The following is a 25046-nucleotide window of genomic DNA, read 5'->3' on the forward strand; positions in this document are numbered from 1 at the left end:
GAAACTTGGAAAGAAAAAGTTCAAAGAAATAGTCTGTACAAAGGGCTAGCATACAGTCCAGATTTCTTCAAGTTTTGCGCTGGATTTTTGTGTCTGTGTTGAATGCAGCTCGAAAGGAAGAGGCTGAATTAGGACACAAAAGAGCTACTGTTTTCTGGCACTGCTGAGACTGACAATGATTAAATAGAATAAAAATATACAGCGTTGCAGAGGGTGAGGGGGTCTAGCGTACTCGTACACAGCTTGTGTGAAAACTATTCGTCGTAACCTCTTCACAGACTACATCGGAAACTTTAAAAATGTTCATTGCTTTGACCTGCTTCTAGGGATTTATACGAAGGGAATTATTAGTCAAGTGCCGGGATATATATATACACAAATGTTCATTAAAGTGTTTTTTTTTTAATAAAAACAACAACAAAAGTTAACCAACTGAAGTGTGAATCATTTAAGGCTGTGGAGCAAATAATAGTATTACACCCATGTGATGACACGGCACAGCCACTGAGATGATACTGAACAGTATGTGAACATTGCAATGAACATACCATGAACATCATGAAATTGTTAATATGAAAACCTGATAATCTGTTACAGAGAGCATAGTGTGATTTCATGGTGTAATGTAAATTATAAATCTATAGGAAATAAAAAGACAAGCTCCAAAAAGACTATCAGGAGAAAAAATGATCCCCCCCCCCATGATTGGGTTAACACAAATCAAAGCAAGTTGGTATTAACACCCCTTTATCATCAAAGAGATGACACAAGATTTTTTCCTTTCCTTTTTTCCCCCTTCTCTGTATTTTCTATTTGTCCACATAACCATGTATTATTCGCATACTAAAACAACGAAGGCTAAAATAAAACGGGTAAAATGTCAACCTGAATTTGAATACTCTTTCCTTAAAAGAAGAAATCGACAGTGATTTGATTGACCTTTGTTTTAAAAGTGAATTCTTTATAAATATAAGGTTTTTTTAGTTTAGGACCCTTTGAGTTTCTCCCAGTTCCTCCCAAGCTACAGTTTGGAAATGCCAGCTGCCATCTGTTCAAGTATTGACCTAGATCATCAGGGAAGAAAATTTGTGCTCAGAAAAGACATACAGAAGAGAATTCTGAGACTGAAAAATACAGTCAAAGCAACAAAACAAGTTGCTCTTCCTGAGAGAAAACCTAGGGGCTCAGGCTGCTGGCTCCTGCTTCCTTCCAAGCTTGATGTTACCTTTGTAATCCTTGCCACAGAGAAGCAGGCGATAGGAGGGATAGAATTGTGTATATATATCTTCGCCTGTATTCTTTTGCAATGAAAAAAAAAAAACTATCCTGTTTTCCTGTTTCTATAAAGACACACTTGAAGAGGCTGTTCCTGTTCTGTTGGAGTGTGATTCAAAATATTTAATAACTAATTCAGCCCTGAGTATGAGCTCCTCAGAATGAACGCTGGTCCTTAAAGAAAAAAGGTGCTCGTGAGTACATTTGCATGCCGATGGAATACTAGGGGAGCTCAGGTGTATTCACGTAATTTCCAATTAAATCATTTGGTTTGGAAGAACATTTTGTGTTTTTTCTCTTTTGTAGCAGGAGAATCTACAGTCTTGTGATACACCTGCGAAGGCGATGCGTCACTTAGAATGCTGATTGATCTCTGCTCCTCCTTCTAGTGGCCCTTTAGCGTGAGGATGATGGTCTGATGGAGTTACCAGCATCTTGCATTCTTGCAGAAGATGGTTGGAACCTCAGTTATGGCCTTCATCAACTACGTGTTCTTGAGAACATTATTTGAACATTTGAGGCTTAGTGTCCTAAAGTACAAAGTGGAGATAAAATTATTTCTCTTGCCCCACTGTAGCACCGTTGAGATAATATAAGGCTTGCAAGAGGCCTGCATGTCCAGCAAGAACAGATACATAACCAGTGGTAGCTCTTCCTGTAAATGCCGTTGATAAAACAAAGTTAAAATAAAGCTTTTAGATGGAAGCCTGCTTCACTTGCAGGCGGTTTTTTGAATATGAAATAATCTAGAACACAAGCTAATTCTGCAGCCAGTGCAAATATTAATTAGCAGTCTAGCAAGAAGCGGGTCACAATGCTGAATGTCAATGTGCTAAAATGTCTCCTAGTTACAAGACAGTAGCACCTTGCTAATTTGTCATTAAGGGGCCCCTGGAGCTGAGAGAGATGACAAAAATCTGTGTGAAGAAGAAATTCTCACTGACTAAATCAGGCTTCTGCAGTTCTGTAAAAATGTGCTACTTTTGTAAGTTTTGCTTTGCAGTTTTTAATGATATCCGTATATATGACAAGGTCTTCTGCAGGTGAAAATTTACCTCTTCAAATGAAGGAAGTTTGGCAATTCTTTTTTTTTTTTTTTCATCTTACATGACACAATCTTCTCACTGTGGACCTGAAATTAGAGACTTGTCCAAATTTAAATTTCTTGCTGAATTTTCCTTCAACCACCTAAAAGTTTTTCAACAGACTCTATCTTCAAAATCAAGCCATTCTATTGCATTATCATTAGGCACTGTCAAGGTTCCTTGGCATTTCCATATGGATACGAGGGAGTTTCACAGGTTCAACCCAATGAGAAAATTAGGGTGATCCTTTTCAAATGGGGACTTTGTGTTGAAAAAGCCAACCTTTTGAACTCAGATAAGCCTGTCTTTGATTTCTAATTCCAAAGAGAGTGTGTCGCCTATGGCCATGTAGGTGAAGCTGGAACGATTTTTCCTGCCTGACGGGGGTCTGTGGAGAAGTATGTGATATGCTGGAACACAGGAGATACTCAGTCAATATTGCCAGAAAAAAAAAAAAAAAAAAAAAAAAAAAAAAAAAAAAAAAAAAAAAAAAAAAAAAAAAAAAAAAGCTTGAGTACCAAATTCTAGTCTCAATTCCAACCGTTTGGCCCCAACAAATATTTAGAGATATTTGGAACTCTCGCGTGTTTTCTATAAGGACCTAGTAAAAGCAGGGAGGCACTTGTTTTTACAACAGCAGCTAGTGAGAATTGAGAGTACCAGGGATTTGCACCATCTTCTAAGGGTTCTGGTGTGCAAAACTCATCCTAAGTGCTCTCCGCAGTTAGAGGTTGTCTATCTTTCTTTCTTTCTTTCTTTCTTTCTTTCTTTCTTTCTTTCTTTCTTTCTTTCTTTCTTTCTTTCTTTCTTCTTTCTTTCTTTCTTTCTTTCTTTCTTTCTTTCTTTCTTCTTTCTTTTTTTTCCTATTTATTTATTAGAGTGAGAGAGAGCAGGGTGGAGCAGAGGGAGGGAGAGAAAATCCCAAGCAGACTCCTCACTGACCGCAGAGCCAGCGTGGGGCTGGATCCCACAGCCCTGAGATCATGACCTGAGCTGAAATCAAGAGTCAGATGCCCCACTGACCGAGCCACCCAGGCTCCCCAACACAATTAGCATTTTTTAAATTTACAATTAGCATTTTTGAACTGAAGTGTTCTTCAGGGTGTCTGGCCGCTTCACAGGCACTGGGTGATCCAGCGTGAAACCCTGGAGGGCTGCCCAGGGTCCCACGCCATCGGCTTCTTTTTGTTAACAGGGATCGTTCTCCGAGCAGAGTCCACATTTCAGGCAGGAGGTGGGCCAGGGCAGTGCCGGCGAGGCCAGGTTCAGCAAATCAGCCCCAGCCCAGGAGCCGGGCTCTGGGCTCTGTCTGGGCCTTACCTGCTGCGGGCTGTGGAGCGGGCGGATAGTCTTACGTCTCCTTCCCCTTCCTCCAGGTCTCTGCTAGACGCCACCACATTACAGAGGCCTACCTTTGGATACTCTAAAAACCAGCCCACCCCTCCCTCGCCACTCCTGGAGATTCTTTCTCCTTTCTTCATAACATTTAATACCCCCTCACATGCTCCATAATTCTGATTATTTACTGCCTGCCCTCTCACTCCAGCCCCAAGCTGAAGGCCAGGGACTTTATTTTTGTTGTTGCAGCAGAATTTGGGGTGTCCAGAGCAGCCAGGAAATGAACATCTGTTGACGAACAGAATGAGTGAGTCTCCTAGAATCTTCCAGGTTTCACGGAGCACGGCCATCTGGGCTTAGCAGCTGGGCCAAGGGTGGCACGAGGGGAGGTAGGAGGCGAGGAAGTTGGGACCAGGTCCGACTGGGCTGCTGGGCTGACCGCGGGCACTGAGAGCCAGGAATCCAAGTAGCATGTTCCTGTGTAGGGGTTGGTGGTGGGAAGAAGCTTCTGTTTGACCCGTGCCAGTGTCAACACCCAGGCAGCCTAGTCCAAGGTGGGATGCAGGGCATGACATTCGTAGCAAAGGCATCAGAAACTTTGGTCTATTTGGGGTGAAGGTACATGACTGGGGTCTGGAACATGAAAAGAGCTAGGAAGGGAGTCAGGAGCCAGCCAGCAAGGCCGGGATGGTAGGGAGGTGGCAGGGATGGGGAGTCCCAGTGCTAGGGGGCCCCCTGGAAAGGGTGGGTGCAAGAGCGTGGCAGGCCACCCTGCGTCCCTGCGGCCTAGGTTCTGGGTCTGGGCAGACGCCTCTGCTCCCAGGTCCAGACCACACTCTGGTAGGGCGCAGCGGGCTCCTGCGGTTCCTTCCCCGGGGTGGGGGGGTGGGGGGTGCTGGGATTCCGCAGGTGCTGGAAGGCAGCACCTGTAGCCAGCGACGCTGGGGAAGGCAGGGCTGACACCTCTCGCTGCAGCCTAACAGATTACCTTCTGGAGGTTTCTCCAGCTTCTGTTTATGGTATTTACCTTCTGTTCCTTTTGGTTTGTTTGTTTGTTTAAAGGGAGATGAAATAACCTCACACAACATCGTGCCACTTGAAAATAAAACGAAATGTTGAGATTGTTTTTACAAGGAGATAATGAGGAAAACAAACACCTCTGTCTCCTGCCCACCTCTCTCAGGTGGGCCTGCTGTCACAATTCTCCTGCCGGCGCAGCCCCACTGCTGAGCGTGCGTCCTGCTTTCTCCAGCACAGACACTGTCACAAACGCCGGTGGCTCGCTCAGCCCTCTCCTCCAAGAGGCCCCCCGGGCAACCTCGGCCCACATCCAGCGGCCCCCCTGCGACTGCCAGCCGGCCCTCTGCCCGCCTGACTCCCAGGGACATTCGTCCTCCCGATCGTCGTGCCGGGTCGTACCATGCTTACCCATTGCCCTGCTCTCTGCTCTGCCCAGACCAGCAGCCTGCTTGGCACCTCCATGCCGCGATCTCCAGAGGGAGCATCTCACGTTTCAAAACTGAAGTTCCGTCTCTCCAGTCCTGGTTTATTTCAGTGACTGACACCGATATCTGTCCTGGGAGATCTCATTTCGGTTAGCAACTACTTCCTCTCGAAAACCACCCCAAAGCCAAGGAGGCCTTATTCCCAAACAACATGTGCAAGCAAGCCCATGGGCATCGTCTTAACCTGGCGGGTTCAATAATAAAACACAGACTGTCCTACTGACCCAACACCTGACATAAGGGTGGTGGGGGACCCCTGGCCTCCTCTCTGCTACCTTCCTGCTGAGCAGGACATGTCAGTGACTTACCAAGCATGGTTGCTAGAGGGATTTGTTTCCAGCACATAATGAACCATGTTCCTGGGATGACCTTGTTGAAAGCAAACAAGCAAACAAACAAAAAAAATACCATCACTTACAATTTTTAGAGATATTTTTCCAGCAATATATAGGAATCATTTTCTAATGGCATCAATAATCCCTTAGGAAATCCCTAAGGGGGGGACCCAGAGGTGTGAGTGCGAAAGAGGAACCCAGGAGAAGTGGAGCTGTGCAAGACACTATCACCTGGAGGACAGCTGCTAACAGGGTAATTATGAAATTCAGCATTCAAGGCCACACCAAGCACAAGGCCACACAAAGGCAAGGTCCCGGCCACTGTGGGAGAGCTGATAAATCTGCCCCCTTGCCTGTGATTTTAAATGACCTCACCTTAGCATAAGAGTAACTAGAATATGCTCACTCCCCAGTGAGCTACAAGGAAAACTATCTGGCTCAAGCCTTAGTTCCAGGTTGAAGGTAGAAGAAATCTTCTCTGAGAATCCAGAACCTCAAGTGGAGCCTCGCGGTCGTGTAGAGACTAAATTCATACTTCTTGTGTAGTCGGAGAAATTTTAACCCCAGGTGGAGGGTCTCCAGGCACCTGATGGAAGCAAATACAATTCCTCCCTGAAGGAGCTCACCTGGCTAGAAGGCTGGATCATCAGGACCCACTCCAGACCTGCTCAGTTACAATCCTTAAACATATTTGCACCCTGAAATCCTGCCTCTCAAATTCCAGAACAGGAACTCAGACTGAATCATGAAACACACAAGGAATCAAGGCACCATGAGGAAGTGTGAACAGAAACAGGAGACAAGAGATGCCCAGTTGGTGAAGCGACTGCCTCGGGCTCAGGTCATGATCTCAGAGTCTTGGGATCAAGTCCTGCAGAAGACTTCCTGCCCAGGAGGAGTCTGCTTCTCTGTCTCCTTCCGCCCCTCCCCAGCTCATGCTCTTTCTCTCTTTCTTTCTCTCTCTCTCTCTCAAATAAATAAAATCTTTAAAAGGGAAAAGAAGAAATGAGAAACAATAGAATCACACCACAAAGATATCAGATGTTGCTGTAATCAGATAACATTAGAACATTACTTCTGAAAATTTATGAGTCATCTGGTAATATTTTGATTTGATAAATGAAATTCTAACTCTGATGCTGGATGGGCTGAAGCTCCGAGAAGAAGGGGATACTCAGGACCCTCAGTTAGAGGGCTCTTGGCTTTGCACAAGAAAGAATTATTTTTTAAAATTATTTATTTGTTTGTTTGTTTTATTGAGGTTCGATTTGCCAACATACAGTATAACATCCAGTGCTTATCCCATCAAGTGTGCACAAGAAAGAATTCAAGAGCAAGCCATTGAGAGAAAGGGACAAAGATTTATTAAGTATGGAAGCAGGAAAGGAGCTACTGTACAAAGCTGAGGCCTCTCCTTCCAGATGGAGAATATGACCCCATACCCTTACCTCAAATGAAGGGTTTTATAGTTTTGTTTTTTTTTTTTTTTTTTAGCTAACCATAAAGAGAGGGGGCTTACTCTCTAACTTTGGGTTTATCATTTCTATTGGGCAGTTAGTTTTTCCATTCTTTTAAGGTTGTACAGTTACCCGCAGGGAGCAATTGTAATACTATCCAGCCTTTGCAGCATTTATTGCACAAGGCAGTGGGGTCTCGTGGTCTTCCAAGAGTTGGATCTTGTGACTCTTTATGACTTGTTCACTTTTAGGTTAAAGATCAGCCTAACACTGAGATGGCTTTACCCTGGACGGCTGGTCTCCTGAGTCTCCCTTCTCTCCTGCCTCAACTCTGTAAGTCTGACTTGGTCTTGATATTTTGCATTTCTAAAACACCCTGAGGCATTGTCATTGCTACTGATCTGTGTGGACCATGCATTAAAGTTTTGGTATCCTGTTTAATAGGCTCTGTAATTTTCCATTGTTGCCATAAAAAAGTATCACAATTTAGGGGCTGGAAACAACACAAGTTTCTTATCTCACAGCTCTGTACTTAGAAGCCTGAGTTGGCTCAGCTGAGTTCTTGGCTCCAGGTTTTAGGAATCCAGAATTAAGGTGTCAGCTGACCAGGCCTTCATGAAAACTCTCTGGGGAGAACCCACTTCCTAGCCCATTCATGTTGTTGGCAAAATCTTGTTCTTTGCCATTGTAAGACTAGGGTCTATTTCCTTCCCAACTGCTAAGTGGGGCCACCATTTACGCCAAGAGGCCCCTTTTTGGTCATCTTAAGGGTGTGCCTGCATCTCAGAGTCAACAAAGTTATGTTGAATTCTTCTTGCACTTGGCATGGCTGATTTCCTCTCTGCTGCATTTTTTTTTCTTCCTCCGGGATAATTTACCTTTGAAGGCCTCCTGTGATTAAATCACATGCTTCTGGGTAATCCAAGCTAATCTCCCTATCTTAAAGTCAGTTATATCTGCAAAGTCACCTTTACCATTTAGAGCTATATATTTGTAAATTCCAGGGATTGGGGCATGGACCTCTTGATGGGGATAGGAGCATGTCCTACATTGCATGTATTAAGGGATATTAATTAGGAAAGCTTGATAATATTTTCAAAAACAAGAGTGAAAGATAATTAAGAACATTGATTAAAGAAATAAGTGAAATATTGGAAAGAATAGATGGAAGATTGGACACTGTGGAAGAACTGGTGACATAACATGGGATGTGATGGAGAGCGATAAATGGGTGATACAGATAAGGTGAACTTAACACACATGCAGAAGAGATCAAAATTGTTAATTTATGCCAAACTAGTGTTCCTGAAGGAGATAATAGTGAGAACGATGGATGAAGAGATATCGAAGGATATAATGCAGCAAAAATTTCCAGAATTGTTAAAAGAAGTCAGTGCTCAGATCCGGAAATCTCAGTAAATCACAGGTAGGTTGAATTCTAAAGAAACCCTGACATAATACGACACAACGGCACTGGGAAAAACAAAAATGAAGACCGAAAACAGATCTTTGAAACAAAAAGAAAAAAAATTATATTTATCAGTATGTTACTTTGATTAACATCTGATTCCTTAGAACTGCCATGGAAGCTGAAAAATAAGATTTTTCAATCTATTGAAGGAACATACACGACAAGGTAAAATTTTATATATGTGTATGTGTAATTATTATAAGTTTTACATATAATTATTAAATTTAATCATGAATCATTTATTATAGGCAATATTTAAGTTATATAGTGACAAGTATATTACTATGCTATATTATATAATTTATAATATATTTATAATATATATTATGTTTATAATATAATATTTCTGGAGGATGGACTTTGGGAAGAAGGAAAGCTATCACCAATGGAAGGTCTGAGAATCATGAAAGATCAAGCAAAGAGAGTAGAAAATATGTAGAAGAATCTAGACAATCCTAAATTGGTTCCTAGAGTAATAATGCAGTAATAACCCTGCTAAAGACACAAGAATAAAACTAAAATCAGTGACAATCATAGCTTAGAAGTCAGGAGATAGGCAAAGAAAACAAATGTTTTAAGATCTCTGTATTACTAATGGGGTGGGTAAAGTTATTTATCGTATTTCAGGTTCCAAGGAATTAAGTATATGTCAAATTGTCTGTGATAACCACTGAAGAATGACAGAGTTCATACACTCCAAAGTTTTGGAGAAGACAAAATCAACATAGAGCACACAACCAGATGGTAGGAACAAGTACATGCATATATGTGTGTGTAATAATAATATATTTGTAAATGAACTAAAATATCCACTTAAGATGCAGCTGAGTGGCTCAGCGGTTGAGCATCTCCCTTTGGCTCAGGGCGTGATCCCGGGTTTCCAGGATCGAGTCCTGTACCAGGCTCCCTGAGAGGAGCCTGCTTCTCCCTCTGCCTGTGTCTCTGCCTCTCTGTATGTGTCTCTCATGAATAAATAAATAAAATTTCTGAAAAAAAAAACAGTTAAAAGAGAAAGACAACCAGAATTAGTTAAAATAGTTTTTCTATATAGATGTATGTACTGTTTATAAGGCACACTTCTGAAGCAAAGCAATACAGAAAGGTTTGAAGTAGAGGCGAATACTAACCCAAAGAAAGATGTGATTGCTATATTATGTCAGATGCATTAGACTTTAAGGCAGAAAGCAGTACATGAAAGGAAGTGCAATCTATAGTGGACTCTTGAACAATACGGGTTTGAGCTGTGTGGGTTTACTTACATGTGAATTTTTGGATTAGTTTTTTTTTTTAATAAATACAGTATAGTTCTATACATATATTGTCTCCTGCTTATGATTTTCCTGATAACATTTTCTTTTCTCTAGCTTACTTTATTGTAAGAATACAGTATATAATACATATAATGTACAAAATATGTGTTAATCTACTACTTGTGTTATTGGTAACAATAGGCTACTAGTAGTTAAGTTTTGTGGGAGTCAAAAGTTATATGTTGGTTTTTGACTGCGTGGGGGTTGGCACCCCTAACTTCTGCAATGTTCAAGGGCCAAGTGTACTTAAAATGTACCATAAAAATATAAAATTATAAAACATATAAAAATTCTGAAATTTATATGGGATAGTAAATGGCAAAAAAAAAAAATCCAAGGAACTAAAGAAGAACAACTTGGCAATGCTAGGGTATGGGGAATAAAGGGTGGCTTCCTTATGACTTATTGAGACTTCTGATGCTATGGTACGTAGGAGGCAGAGGAGGGGAGTAGGGCATTGCTTCAATGATAGACCAATTAACCAAAGAGATAGAATAGAGAACCTTAATCAGCACTTAATTATAGAAACCTGATTTATGGCAGCACTAATGTTGCAGATTCATAGGGAAAGAGAACATTACTGTACACCTCTAAAAGAGAATAGAGGATAATATAGATAATATATTTATCATAGTAAAGTATAATTTTTAACAAGCCAAAAAATGAAAAACACAAAAAGCAAAACTATACCTCTTTAAAATTAAGAATCTCTCTTCTACTAAATATACATCAGAGAAAGAGGTTATGATTGTTTAAAAACTAGAAGATACTTTCCAAACATAAAATTAAGAAGCGGTCAATATGCAGAATGTATACACAATTGCTACATACCCATGTGAGAAAAGGGAACAAACTAATAAAAAAAAAAAGAGGGAGAAAAAGTTTGAATAGGCACTTGACAAAAAAAAGAAATTCAAATAACCAATAATATCGGGACTTCATCAAGATAAGAAGCTTTTGAACATCAAAGGAAATAGTCAATAAAACTAAAAGGCAATCTATGGAATGGGAGAAGATATTTGCAAATGTCTTAGTGTCCAATATCATGAAGAACTTATCAAACTTAACACCTGAAAAAACAAAAAAATCCAGTCAAGAAATGGGCAGAAGACACGAACAGATGTTTCTCCAAAGAAGACATACAGATGGACAATAGACACATGAAAAAATGTTCAACATCTCTTGGCCTCAAGGAGATACAGATCAAAACCACAATGAGATACCACCTCACACTGGTCAGAATGGTTAAAATTAACAACTCAGGAAACAATAGATGTTGGTGAGGATGCAGAGAAAGGGGAACTCTCTTACACTGTTGGTGGGAATGCAACTGGTGCAGCCACTCTGGAAAACAGTATGAAGCTTCCTCAAAAAGTTAAAAATATTAAAAAAAGTAAAAAATAGAACTACCCTATGATCCAGCAATTGCAATACTAGGTATTTATCCAAAGGATGTAAGCATAGTGATTTGGAGGGGTACATGCACCCCAATGTTTATAGCAGCAACATCCACAATAGCTAAAATATGGAAAGAGCCAGATGCCGATCAACAGATGAATGGATAAAGAGGATGTGGTCTGTATATACAATGGGATATTACTCAGCCACCAAAGAGAGTGAAATCTTGCCATTTGCCATGATTTGGATGGAACCAGAGGGTGTTATTCTAAGTGAAATAAGTCACTCAGAGAAGGACAAATGCCATATGATTTCACTCAACGTGGAATTTAAGAAACAAAATAGATGAATATAGAGGAAGGGAAGGAAAAATAAAATAAGATGAAAACAGAGAGGGAGGCAAACCATAAGAGACTCTTAACTATAGGAAACAAACTGAGGGTCACTGGAGGGGTGGGGAGGTGGGGGACAGGGTAACTAGGTGCTGAGTGCGAAGGACGGCCTGTGATGTGATGAGCACTGGGTGTTGTTTATAAGTGATGAAGCTTGGATTCTACCTCTGAAGCTAATAATACAGTATATATTAATTAATTTTAATTTAAATTAAAAAAATTAAATGCTCAGTTCCATTATTCAGGGAAATGGAAATGAAATATACAAAGCCAATGGGCTCCCAGGATTGGCAGCAATTTTAAAGACTGACAATATCAAGTGTTAGCAAAAATGTGAAATAATGGGATCGCCTGCATACAGCTGGTGGTGTTCTAAATAGGTTAAACCATTTGGGGAAATAATTAACATTGTCTAGATTCGTTGGAGATGAAACTAACCTATGACTCAGCAGCGGTCCACCAAGATGTTTGCCTTAACAAAAGAGATACGTCAATATATTTTGTGGAAAGTACAAGAACTGGCAAAACATTGAAAACAACACAAACGTCCTGTAGAAAAACAGCTAAGTTCATTTTGGAGGTATTCACAAAGTTGAATATTTGTGATTTAATGAATTTGAACTATACTCCAAAAATTAATGAACCTTAGGAACAAAATTTTAAAAAAGCAAGTTGTTAAAGAATCTATGAAAGAAAATATTACATAAAGTTTAAATTTTAACTAAGCATCATTTCTTAGGAATAAACAAGAATATGGCAAAATTGTAAAAAACACAAGAGATGATTGATCCTCATGCTTCCTTTAGGCACTTGCATTCATCCATATTTGTGCTTAATTTTGCAATTGTTTTTTCTTCATCTGGAAGGATTTCCTTTTTTGTGGTATCCTCCTGCTGACCACAAATTCTCTGTATCTGTTTGTCAGAACATGACTTTATTCCCAATGTTTATTTTGCCTTTATTTTTTTGAGGAGTATTTTTGTTAGGTATAGTATAATGTATTTAGAGGATTTTTCCCTCTGTTTTGTACTTTTCAAGAAGCAATTCTATTATATTTTGGTTTCTAGGTTTGCCATTGAAAAAGTCTACTGCTGCTTTCTTGAATGTAGTAAAATCATTTTCTCTAGCTTTTTTTTTTCTTTTAGATTTTGTTTATTTGAGAGAAAACATGCACAAGTAGGGAAAGAAAGGGGTAGAGGGAGAGGGACAAGCAGACTCCCTGCTGAGCCCAGTGTCCCAAGCAGGGTTGGATTCCAGGACCCTGAGATCATGACCTCAGCAGAAGTCAAGAGTCAGATGACTGAGCCACCGGGCGGTCCTTCTCTAGCTGTTTTTAAGAATTTCTCTGGGCAGCCCAGGTGGCTCCATTGTTTAGCGCCGCCTTCAGCCCACGGCGTAATCCTGGAGTCCCCGGATCAAGTCCCATGTTGGGCTCCCTGCATGGAGCCTGCTTCTCCCTCTGCCCGTGTCTCTGCCTCTCTCTCTCTCTCTCTCTGTCATGAATAAATAAATAAAAATCCTTAAAAAAAAATAAAAAACAAAGAATTTCTTGTTATCTTTGGTTTTCAGCAATTTGGCAATAGAAACTGAGTTTTGTTAGCTGTAGTTGTCTCTGAATTATCTCTGATCTGAGCTTATCAAGCTTATTGAACCTGTGAGTTTTTTATCTTTTTGGAGAACATTCTCTTTAACACTTTTGCTCTATTCTTTCCCTCTTCTTCTTGGATTTTAGACCACTTAACTCTGGTTTACACGCCTTATGTTCTCTTCCCTTAATTTCATTGTTTTTTCTTTCTCTGTGCTCTACCATGGCTTTCCTTCTCTCAGATGTGCTGCGTAAAATTAGAACATCAACCCTGAAGTTCTGCCTTTCTAGCCTGAAGACTCCATGAAGATATTTGAAATTTGGTTTTACCTTCTGTTGATGTAAAAGCCAAAGTTATCAGCTGCCTTGTGTTTAAAAACGTTGTCATTTTGAAAAAAATATCTATCTATCTATCTATCTATCTATCTATCTATCTATCTATTTATTTATTTCAGAGATAGAGCACAAGTGGGGGTAGGGGTGGGGTTGGGGAGTGGGACAAGCAGACTCCTCACTGAGCATGGAGCCTGACAGGCCTTAATCTTATGACCTTGAGATCGTGACCTAAGCCGAAATTAAGACTCAGACACTTAACCCCCTGAGCCACTCAGGTGCTCCAAGGTTGTCATATAGCCAAACTTGCTTTCATACGGGCGAACTGTATATATGTCAATACGTACATAGTAATTGGACTCGGGTTGTCTTCTCAAGTAAATTACATGCTTCGGAAGTACAAGGAGTGGTTGGATTTTAATTTAATCTCAAATCCCTGCTTGTCTCATAAAATATTGTGTAAGAGATGACATCATGATGCATTGTTGGAAAGAAAGAAGGTTATTTGTACACAAGATATTACAAACTTATGTATTGTGTGGTGATAGGAGACGATCCGGTAACAATAAGTATTGGCAAATATATGCAGAAGCACACAGATTTTGCAGCTAGGTGAGACTGATGGGCTCTGTATGAGAATATCACAGGTAGGTAACTTTTGATGGGCAAACCCTTACCGTTGGATTTGAGGAGAAGTTGTTTGACTTTGAAAAAGTAAGACTATTTGAGCCAAATAGCAAATACAAACAAGACCCTGTTATTCTCAATAGTCAAAATTATGTTACGGTTGGATAGTACAGAGGTTAAGAGGTTACTGTCCCCACAGAGGACAATAAAAACACACTGTATCACTGTACCCATCTAGGAAGCCACCCAGGACCATTACAGATTTGGAAGACTGGACATAAGTCTTATAGGCTTAAATTTCCATTTTGAGTGCAATTCTGAAGGAGAATGAGCACATTATCTGAATCCCTGGGCTCTTGTAACACAGCCTGTTCTGACTCCCCTTCGGTGTCTCTACCCACTCTCTGTTCCTGCTGCAGGTACCTCATCCCTAGTCCAGGCACTGAGTTCTGCAGTTTCCCTTCATACCCAATTTTTAACTTTTCCTCAGGAACTTTCATCTGTATCTCCAGCTTTATTACCACCCAGCACAGACTATGTGGAATCATGTGTCATGCCCAGATTTCTCCTCTGAGCATCATTCCATATATCCAAATGACAACTTGATGTCTCCATCTGGTATTTCAAAGGCAGCTCAAGTTCAACATTTAAAAAATTTGATTTCATGAGATGTTTACTTCAAACCCTATCAACTACTCTGTGGAATGGCAAGGATATCTATTGTCTTATAAAAGTGAGAATCTCCTACATTGAGAGGCAAATCCAGCCTGTGGCCTGTTGTGTGTGGCCCATCGGCTAAGAATGGTCTGAACATTTTTTAATGTTTTTTTTTAAATAAAAAGCAGAATAAAATAAAATAAGAGAATATGCAACAGAGTTCACGTGTGGCCGTCAAAGCCTACAATGTGAGAGAGCTTATGATCCAGACTTAGAGTGACATTTGACACTTGCTCTTCTTTCATGTGTTGTATCCAACTCACAGAATATTATCGATTTGCCTCAGGAGTGTTCCAGGAATCTTTTCAGTTTTGTTAATCATCACTGTGCCACAACAGGAGGGAATCCGACAATCTCTTCCCCGAACTGTCACAGTAGGATCATAATTATGGGTTGTTTCCCTGAGTCCACGCTAAGAGAGGAGAGCTTTTGTCCTCTGTCTGCTAAAAATCTTTGAGTTGCTTTGCACTGGTCTTCAAATAAACACAAAATCCATAGTGTGGTTTATAAGACACACTAAGGCCATTCCTATTTTCTGTGCTCCAGCCATACTGGCATTATTTCAGTAACCAAAACACATTCTCCTTCTTGCCACGGGACCTTTGCACAGATGGCTCACCCTGTGTCTGGAATGTCCTTCACTCCTCACCCCCTTCTCCCATGAAATGGTACTATTCTTCAAACCTCCCTTTCACTCAATAGTCTACATCTGTCCTCTCTGACCAGGCTCATTATTATTATTGTATATTTTCTTTTGTAGTACATAGAACCGATGCAGTTATATATATTATTTGTTTGACTTAGGGTTTAATTCCTTATTTCTTGCTTTTATTTTTTAAAATTTACATATAGTAAAATGAACTCTTTAAATGTGTAATTCTATGAGTTTTGACAAGTGCCTCAAACTATGTAGCCATAACTGGAATGAAGTTACAGAAGGGTTCCATTACCTGAAATAAATAGTCTAACACTACCCCTCCTACCCCACACTTCAACCCTGAAAACCATTGATCTGTTCTCCAGCCCTATCATTTTGCCTTTTCCAGAGAGGTCACTTAAGAGGAGTAATATCACACGTAGCCTCATCTCCCTCACTGAACATAATGCATTTGAAATGTAACCTTATTCCTGTGTCAGTAATTTGTTCATTTCTATTGCTGAGTAGTATTGACATGCTATATTTTATTTGTCCACTCACCTTAAAAGTCTTTTGTATTATTTCCATGTTTGGTGACTATTGATAAAGCCTCTGTAAACTTTTTATATCGATTCAACACTGTTTATTTTTATTTACTGAGGTCCTCTCTGACTTCTCTCTTTTTTAAAATTAATTTGTTTATTCATGAGAGACACAGAAAGAGAGAGAGGCAGAGACACAGGAAGAGGGAGAAGCAGGCTCCCTGCAGAGAGTCCAACATGGGACTTGATCCCGGATCTCCAGGATCATGCCTTGGGCTGAAGGCAGCGCTAAACCACTGAGCCACCCGGGCTGCCCCTTTCTGACTTCTCTCATCATTGTTTTGTACTTTTCAACCTATAGTAGTTGTCCATGTATTGTTAGGGTTAGTTCTTTTATTTTAGTGCTGTTAAAAATCATATTTAATTTTTTTAAAAAAAATTTCCAGGTGTCTACCACAAAAGGACAATTAACTTTTGTGTTCTCATCTTTTTTCCTGCAACTATTTTAAACTCATTCATTGGTTCAAAGATTATATTTGTAGGTTTTGTAGTATTTTCAATCATGTTGCCTTCTAAAAGAGATAATTTCATTTTTCCTTTTCAGGCTACAGACTTTTCCCTTTGTTCTCCCACTCCTTAGATTATCCAGTAAGATGCTGACTGAGAGTAATGAGAGTGGTCACCCTTGCCTTGTTCCTTATCTAAGGGGGGAGAGTATGAAATCTTTCACAATTAAGTATTAGCTATAAGTAGTTTATAGAAGCCCTTTTCCAAGTTAGGAACGTTCCATTTTATACCTAGTTTGCTGATATGTTGCATCATGGATAGATGTTGCATTTTTGTCAAATAATCATGTGATATTTCCTTTTTTTATTTTTTTATTTTTTATTTTTTTTAAAGATTTTATTTATTTATTCATGATAGTCACACAGAGAGAGAGACAGAGAAGCAGAGACATAGGCAGAGGGAGAAGCAGGCTCCATGCAGGGAGCCCGACGTGGGATTCGATCCCGGGTCTCCAGGATCGCGCCCCGGGCCAAAGGCAGGCGCCAAACCGCTGCGCCACCCAGGGATCCCAATATTTCCTTTTTTTAAAAAAAGATTTTATTTATTTATTTGAGAGAGAGAGACAGAAAGAGTGTGTGATTGGGGAGAGGGGCAAGCATACTCCATGTTGAGTGCAGAGCCTGATGTGGGGCTCGATCCCACCACCCGAGATCATGACCTGGGCTGAAATCATAAGTCAGCCACTCAACCAACTGAGCCACCCAGGTGCCCTGTGATATTTCTTTAGTCTGTTAATATGTGAATTACATTGATTCTTTTGAGTGTTCAGTCAGCCTTGCGTTCCAGACCAACCCATCTTGGTCATGATGTACTAATCCTTTGTATATATTGCTGGTGGCTTCAGTTTGCTAATTTTTATTTAATAATTTTTGTGTCTGGGTTCATGAGAGATGTTTGTAATGTTCTTATAATTTCTTTGTTCGGATTTGATATTAGGCAATGATGATCTCATGGAATAAGATGGGAAGAATTTCCTCCTCTGCCTTTTAGGAAAAAAATATAAAACTGATAGAACTTCTTTATTAAATGTTTGATGGACCTTTTCTGTTGAAAGGTTTTTTAACTACAGATTCAAATTATTTATTTGGTAGAGTCATATCTACCTGTTTCTTCAGAGAAGTTTGAGAATTTGTGACTTTTAAAGAATTGTTTCATTTTATGGAAGTTGTTGAATTCATGGTCACAGAACTGCTCATGGAATTCTATTAATATCCTTTGAGATCTTAAGTGTCTCTAGTTCTATTTCCTCTTCCATTCTTGAATTACACAATTTGTGTCTTCTCTCTTCTCATGGGCAGTCGGGTAGCACTTTATCAATTTTATTGAACTTTTCAAAGAATGAGCTTCTGATTTTATTGATTTTTTTCTCTATTGTTTTCACAGTTGGTGACTGCTGCTGAGTTCTGCAGTTCACTTCATCCTTGGGGAGACAAGGGAGGAAAAACATCTATGAAACTCACTCTGGCGGTGAGTTGTTATTCAACTTCTCACTTCAATTCTTCATCTATCTGATATTGCTTACTTTTCAGAGACCTCAAGAGCTTTTTGTATTCTGTGCAGAGTTTTCAGCAGTAATCAGCAGGAGAGCGAGGTCATAATGGGCTTACTTCCTCCTGGCTGGCAGTGGATGTTTGCGTGTGGTGGTGTTATTAATGCCTCTCTCTTCTGTACTGTGAGTTCACTGATGTCAGAAAGTTGATAAAGAAGAGAAGGTTGCATATTTTATTCTTTGTCAGCCCATCCTCTGTGTCTGGCAAAGCACCTGATGCATTAACACATGGCATTGATCATTTGTTAAGTCCCTCTTTCTCAATGTACATTGAATGCAGTATCTCTAGTTTACCATAAAAGTTATTAATGCATAGATTTTACACCTTATAAGATGGAATCTTAGAATCAAGGATGAATCATCTATTTTCCATTACTGCATGAGAAATTATTACCAGCATATTATCTGATAATACACATACATATTATCTCACAGCTTCTGTGGGTAAGGAGTTCAGGCATGGTTTAGTGAGGCAACCTGCATCAGGCTGTGACCAAATTTTCAGCTGTGCTGTGTTCTCATCTGGAGGTTCATCAGGAAAGAATCCATCTCTGTGCCCATTCAGGTTGTTGACAGAGTTTGTTTTCTCACGGTTGTACCATGGAGGCCCCTCAGCTGCTCACTGATTGATCTAGGGGCCACTGCAGTTCCCTGGCACTTGGTCCTCTCCATGGGCACTTCACAGCAGGCTGTTTGATTCTTCCAGGCCAGCAGAAGAATGTCTCTCTAGTCCACTAAGTCATAATCTTATATAAGTGATAAAATCATGGAGAGGTATCCTCTGACTTTGTTATATAGCATAACCTAATCACAATGGAGTAGAATCCTTTGCTATATTCTGTTGGTAAAAAGCAAGTCACTGGTCCTGTCCATGTTCAGGGGACATATCATGTTCATGATATTAGACATTGCCTCAGGGGGTGTGTACCAGGAAGGAAGTATAATATTTATTTGTCTCATGTGAGTGCTTAGATAACACTGGTAAAGTAACTCAGATTGAGAATGGAAGTAGAAATGTGTTGACTTTGACTTATTGTCATGTCTAGCTCCATGTTCACATACAACAGAGCAGTTCTATACAAAATATTCTTTGAATGAATAAGTACATTATTGAGTGAACACTTGGAACTTAACATTTGACACAGTGTAGCTCTGATTCTAGTCTTTGGTTAGAGAGGATCCAGAATAAAGCCTACGGATATTTTGACTTCATCTCGCTGTTCTAAAGATTCCCCCAAAACCTGGTGCACTGTGTGTTCAGGTTTCACAACATATAACACAGCTGGTGTTTGTAATTTCAAAGATGTACTCTCCAGCCTGGACCCAGAGTTGTACTCTCCACCCTGGCACAGTTGGGTCTCACAGAGCAAGAATCCAGTTTGTGATGGAATGCAGCATAAATGACCAGTGAATCCAGCCATTCGGCTGTTACTTCAGTGAAACCACTTGATTGATTTCCCCATAACACTTTGCATTTCCTAGTAAAGATCACATTGAATATGCTCAACTTATTGAAAATTACTGGCTAAGTGTCCTTGTGACACCATCACCATCAGTTGGGGAAACTGTAGAAAGCTGAACTACACAATCAAAGCTTACATCTATGAATTCCAAGTGTAATTCTCCATTTCATTTTGTTGACAGCACTCAGAACCTTGATGTCCTCTCCATATGTTATGTGTACAATGTCTGTGTTTTTTTTCAGGTTTTCCTACCGCATAAGTGGTGCACACCCACACAGAGAAGGCTAGGCTTCCTGAGTTTATGTTGAAATTTTTCTAGTTCAAATAAGATTTTCTACAGGTACTCGTAAGTGCTCTAAGTGCAGTAGCATAATCTTTAAAAGTTGGACTTCAGTGTCTTCAGCAGGAATGGATTTCCTTCCCAGATGAGGAGTACAGTTTAAGGGCGACAGGAGAGCCAGGGGCAGTGTGCTTATTTCCTGTCATTTTGGGTTGAGAAAAGATTGAATCCTCTAAAAATGTCTAAGGTCAACTGAGAAATAATGGATCTGAAATTTACAGAGATTATAGAGACTAAATGGAGTCAAGGTCCAGGACAGAGAGTAGAAGGTGATGGTGAATGTAGTGGTGGAAGAGTGAGGCACAGGTGAGTGGAGCGAGGAGGACCAGACGCCTGCAGATCAGCCTGTGTTCATGGACCAGAAAAGAGTAGGAGATAGGGCGAAAGCTTCCTTGCTTGCCATGCAGGACTCCTTGTTACCTGACCTTCCCAACCAGACTTTCCCATCTCTTGGTTCTTGATCCTTTCTGGGCCATATTAAGTGTCTTCCCTCTCCCTTAACATTAAAGCCAGTGTATGGGTGCCTGGGTGGCTCAGTCTACTTTCATCTCAGGCATGATTTCAGAGTCCTGGGATGGAGCCCCAAGTCGGGCTCCCTGCTCAGTGGGGAATCTGCTTTTTCCCTCTGCCTCTTCCCCGGCTCATGCCCTCTCTCTTTCTCTCAAATAAATAATAAATAAAATCTTAAAATAAAAACGCCCTATGCATGCTTACTGGCCTTTGCACATGGTTATTTCTAACTCTGCTCCTAATATACCCTTCTTTATTTTCTCTGGTTGAAGGTTATCATCTCCATGTAAAATGGAATTGGAAGATTATCTTCTCTGAGAACCACATGGTTTGGGCCCATTTCTTGGTGTACATCCATCAACAAAGCATAGACCCACTCTAGTGTTCTTGCTCATTTCCTCATCTGTCTTCCCTTCCACAGTGTTACAGACATAATAGGTTCTTCTTTCAATGTTTATTTATTGCATTCATTTTAGAGTCAAGACATTTTTGCAGGATTCAGTTGTGTGGAGGACAAAATAACACAGTTCTTGTATTTGAGACTTGACTGTAGTTGACCAGCTGACACATTGATGTGGGGATAGTGGATGATAGGTAATGAGAACTATCATTAGTGTGATACTTCACAAGTCACAGCCATTACTTCATTTGCTTCTCACAAGACATATGGATCAGATAACATTACCATTGCTTCACAAACGAGGGAACTGACATGCAAATGGGTTAAGAGGGTTTTCCGAGGACCACAATTATTATTCAATAGTCATAATTAGAAATTTAATTTTAGCCTTTCCACTCCAAATGTTATGCATTTTCCCTTCGACTCATGATGCCTTTGACCAAAATGAATGATGCAGATGACTTTTGTAGGAGTATCTTTGGAAATAGGGCTTGTTTTTGCTGCATTGGTTAGGGAAGGCTTCATGGAGAATGTACTAATTGAGATACCTCTGGAAAATAGAAAAAAAATTGATTAATGAAATAAAAGTGAAAAAACATTCTCTATATGGATGGAAGAGTGAACATCTTGCATTTGGGGCAGAAAATTGCAGACTGAAGGATAATTTCAGGAAGGTTTAAGTTCTCACTAGAATTTTAGTTAATCTTTTTTTAAAAAAGATTTTTTAAAGACCTGGGTGCACCTGTTTATGTCCCCTTTTTCCATGATCAAGCTGAGGTGAAGAAAGAACACGCAAGGCAGTTCATAAGATATCTGAAGGAGCGTAAGAGTAAAGTCTGCCTTCCAGTGGTTAAGAGGCTTGACCAAGGATACTGGGGAACGAACGTGCAAGCTATAGTGATGGCTCTGGAGTTGGAAAACGGGTTACACAAGCTCCTGCAAGACCTGCAGAACTTGGCTTCTCAGAAGAATGAAACTGATCTCTTAGAATTCCTGAAAAGGTTCATGGGTAAACAGAAGAGGAACATAAAATATCTGGAATACCAGCATAGCTATCAGAAGGAATTAGAAAGGCTGACTTCGAAGGAAGGCATCTCGGAACAATTTGGTGAAGCATCAGGCAGACAGGCTTAACATCTGAAGGCAGCACAGCAAGTCTTCCATCGTAGTTGTTCCCAAAAGCAGCTACTTAAAAATCTGGATCTCTATTTGACGGAAGACTGCTTTACTTTTAATAGTATCTCAATCTTCATTGTCGTACATGGAGATAAATTGGTTTTGCATTACAAAAAAAAATCTAAAATAAAAAAAAAGATTTTATTTATTTTTTTGACAGAGAGAGAGAGAGAGAGAGAACAAGCAAGGGGAGCAAGAGAGGGAGAAGCAGATTCACCACTGAGCAGGGAGCCAAATGCAGGGCTCGATCCCAGGACCCTGAAATTGTGACCTGAGCCAAAGACAGACACTTAACTAACTGAGCCACCCAGGCACCCCAGATTTTAGTTGATCTTAAAGACAAAAGTAGTAATGATTTTATAATTATAAAATAAAATAATAATGTGGTACATCAAAGGTCCCAATTTGGAGGTGATCTTCAGTGAGATGAATTAGTAAAGGTTCCTGAAGGCAAGATAACCCAACAGGAGACCTGACCACATTCATGTGTGATTGTCTCTGACACACAGAGTATGAGTAGTAAAATTATATTTAGAAAAGTGGCCATTATATTATATCCAGAGAATTCTTAATCCACTTTTAATATTTGACAAAAGATAATATTTAAGCAATAGAAAATGTGGTTTAGTGTTCTTTTTTTAAAAAATATTTTATTTATTTATTTGAGAGAGAGAGAGAGAGAGGCAGAGACACAGGCAGAGGGAGAAACAGGCTCCATGCAGGGAGCCCGATGTGGGACTCGATCTTGGGTCTCCAGGATCTCACCCTGGGCCAAAGGCAGGTGCTAAACTGCTGAGCCACCAGGCATCCCTAGTTTAGGGTTTTGATAAATCACCACAAATAATGTTTGAGTACCTATTAGACACCCAGCATTGTTCCAGCTGCTGAGAATGACACTGTGAACAATACAAAAATACCTTCATGAACTTCTGTTCTAGCATTAAATGTGCTCCCAATACATATATGAGGCACTTGGTGACTACCATTATTTTTTAGGAGGAGGGGGATGGTATGCAGGGCAAAAAGAGAAGCTGGTCATGAAAAGAAAATGCCTTGTTTTAGTAGTTTATGCCTGAGTGAATTGGGACGAAGCTATAAAAGGCTTTATAGTTGAAACTGTTTGAAGAAATTCAGTTGAATGGAAAAAAATTTGTTCCTGTGGGCAGCTGGATGAAAAGTTTGAGGTTTTGTTGTTGTTGAGAACACTGGTCATTCGCATCAAGCTATTCAGAATATTCTGGTCTCCCAAGGCAATGCCCAAGTGGGAAGCAGGTACTGGAGCAATTTTTTTTTCTAAATTTAAAATAAATCCAGAGGGTTTCGTGCCAAATAATCACCAGCTGCTGTGAGATCAATGTGTGTGGAATTATTAACAGGAAGCAAATTACTAACTACAACCTATGGAGAAAATTTGTCTCAGGCAAGAACTTTCTTTGAAGGATTGCACCCAGCATGAAAACATTTAATTTCCCCACAGTTACTCCACAGGGACCCACCAAGGGTGCCATTGGTAATAAACAAGAAGATGCTGGCTGCAAAGCTTTGGAATTACTAACCTGAAATACAGAGGGAAGTGTAGGAGAGAAAAAAGTGAATTTGATCAACAACACCTTCAAGTCTTTTTATAAGAATCCTCAGTTAAATTTTTAGTGAACAGGTACCTACATTTGATCCTTTGATCTAAGTTAACATCCTGTGCTTGCAAAGGCCTGTTTATTGTTATTTTTTGGATGAACCATACTTTACACTTAGGCAATGTTAGTACTGTGGGAGACCATAAGAACCATCTAAATAGAATTCATTATTTATCCAGAGACCTATGACTTTGTACTCAAAGGCCAGTTAGTGGCCTAGGAGGGAACTGGAACATAGATCTCCAGGGAGTCTTCATTGTTCATTCCACCTCATCAAAAAGGACTTAAGGACCCTGATGACGTCTCCCATCTCTAATTAATAAACCCGCAAAAACCTTACTGAAGAAAAAATGAGGACAGGCTGGATATCCATAATATCCATAGTCCTTTTCTGATTTCTTTCAGATGCTGGATCATATGGACGATGTTACAGAATTACCTGGTAATAAATGAAGAGCTATTGAGGAAAGGGAATAATACTCAGCTCTTCCACCATTCCTGTGAGTTTCTGTTTTGGGCCACAGCTCTCGGGCTAAGGACTGGAGAACAGGTCTTCTGACTATGGTTGGATGGAGGCCGCTTGCTCAGGAAGGTGGATGAGCTGTAGACTCAGGTTCAGCTTGTAATTCTACAATGTACTAATTGCCTAATCTTAAGCATGTTACTTAATCTTTGAGCTTTATTGTCCTTACTGGGATGAGTGGTGGGGGGAGGGCAACCTTTAAAGAACTCGAATTCTAAGTGGAGAGATAAAAACTAAAAAAACCAAATGCCAAATCCAGTATTAGACCTATATTTAGAAGGTTCGATATCATTGGTGACTACAGGTTATTAACAGGAGGACTTCTCTGAAATGAAGCTATGTGAGCTGAGGTTTGAAGAGTGGGTAACTTTTTATGGGAGAACTGGCATAGCTCTCTCTTCTAGAGAGGACACTTCATGACCAAAGTCAGGAGGTAGGGATGAATGGCAGCATCAAGTTCTGTAAGAGGCTCAAAGTGAGAGCTGATGTGTAGGAAGATGAGCGGCAGGCAATCTGATAGGCAAGTGGCAGATTATGGATGGCTTTGTTTTCTACACCATGAGTTTTGACTTTGCACCAAATTTCATAGAAAGATTGTGATAAGGCATAAACAATTTTGGGTTTCATAAAGTTTATGTTAGCAACAGTGTAGATGCTGCTGTTGCCAGAGGAATAGAGGTTGTAGAATAAATAGCGAGACGGTTGTTACTGTCTTCTTGGGTCAGTAAAGGATATCAGTCAGGACAAGACAGGTTATACCATGACAAGAAAGGAAGCACAAATTCCAGGGGTGTAAAACACTGAAGGTTTATTTCCTGCCCATACTAGCTATTCATCTCAGGCCATCTGAGTACTCTCATCTATCTAGGGGCTGCTA

The 25046-nt window shown here is 40.1% G+C and overlaps 1 long non-coding RNA gene across 1 annotated transcript; it reads left to right on the top strand.

Moving 5' to 3' along the window:
• The first annotated feature begins 7254 nt into the window (after positions 1-7254).
• On the top strand, positions 7255-24140 carry LOC111090412. The gene is made up of 3 exons (XR_005371786.1): positions 7255-7328; positions 17958-18041; positions 24052-24140. It is a non-coding gene; the product is annotated as an uncharacterized LOC111090412 (long non-coding RNA).
• The last annotated feature ends 906 nt before the right edge of the window (positions 24141-25046 follow it).

Source organism: Canis lupus, chromosome 17 (assembly GCF_011100685.1).
Source record: "Canis lupus familiaris isolate Mischka breed German Shepherd chromosome 17, alternate assembly UU_Cfam_GSD_1.0, whole genome shotgun sequence".
Lineage (NCBI taxonomy): Eukaryota > Metazoa > Chordata > Mammalia > Carnivora > Canidae > Canis > Canis lupus.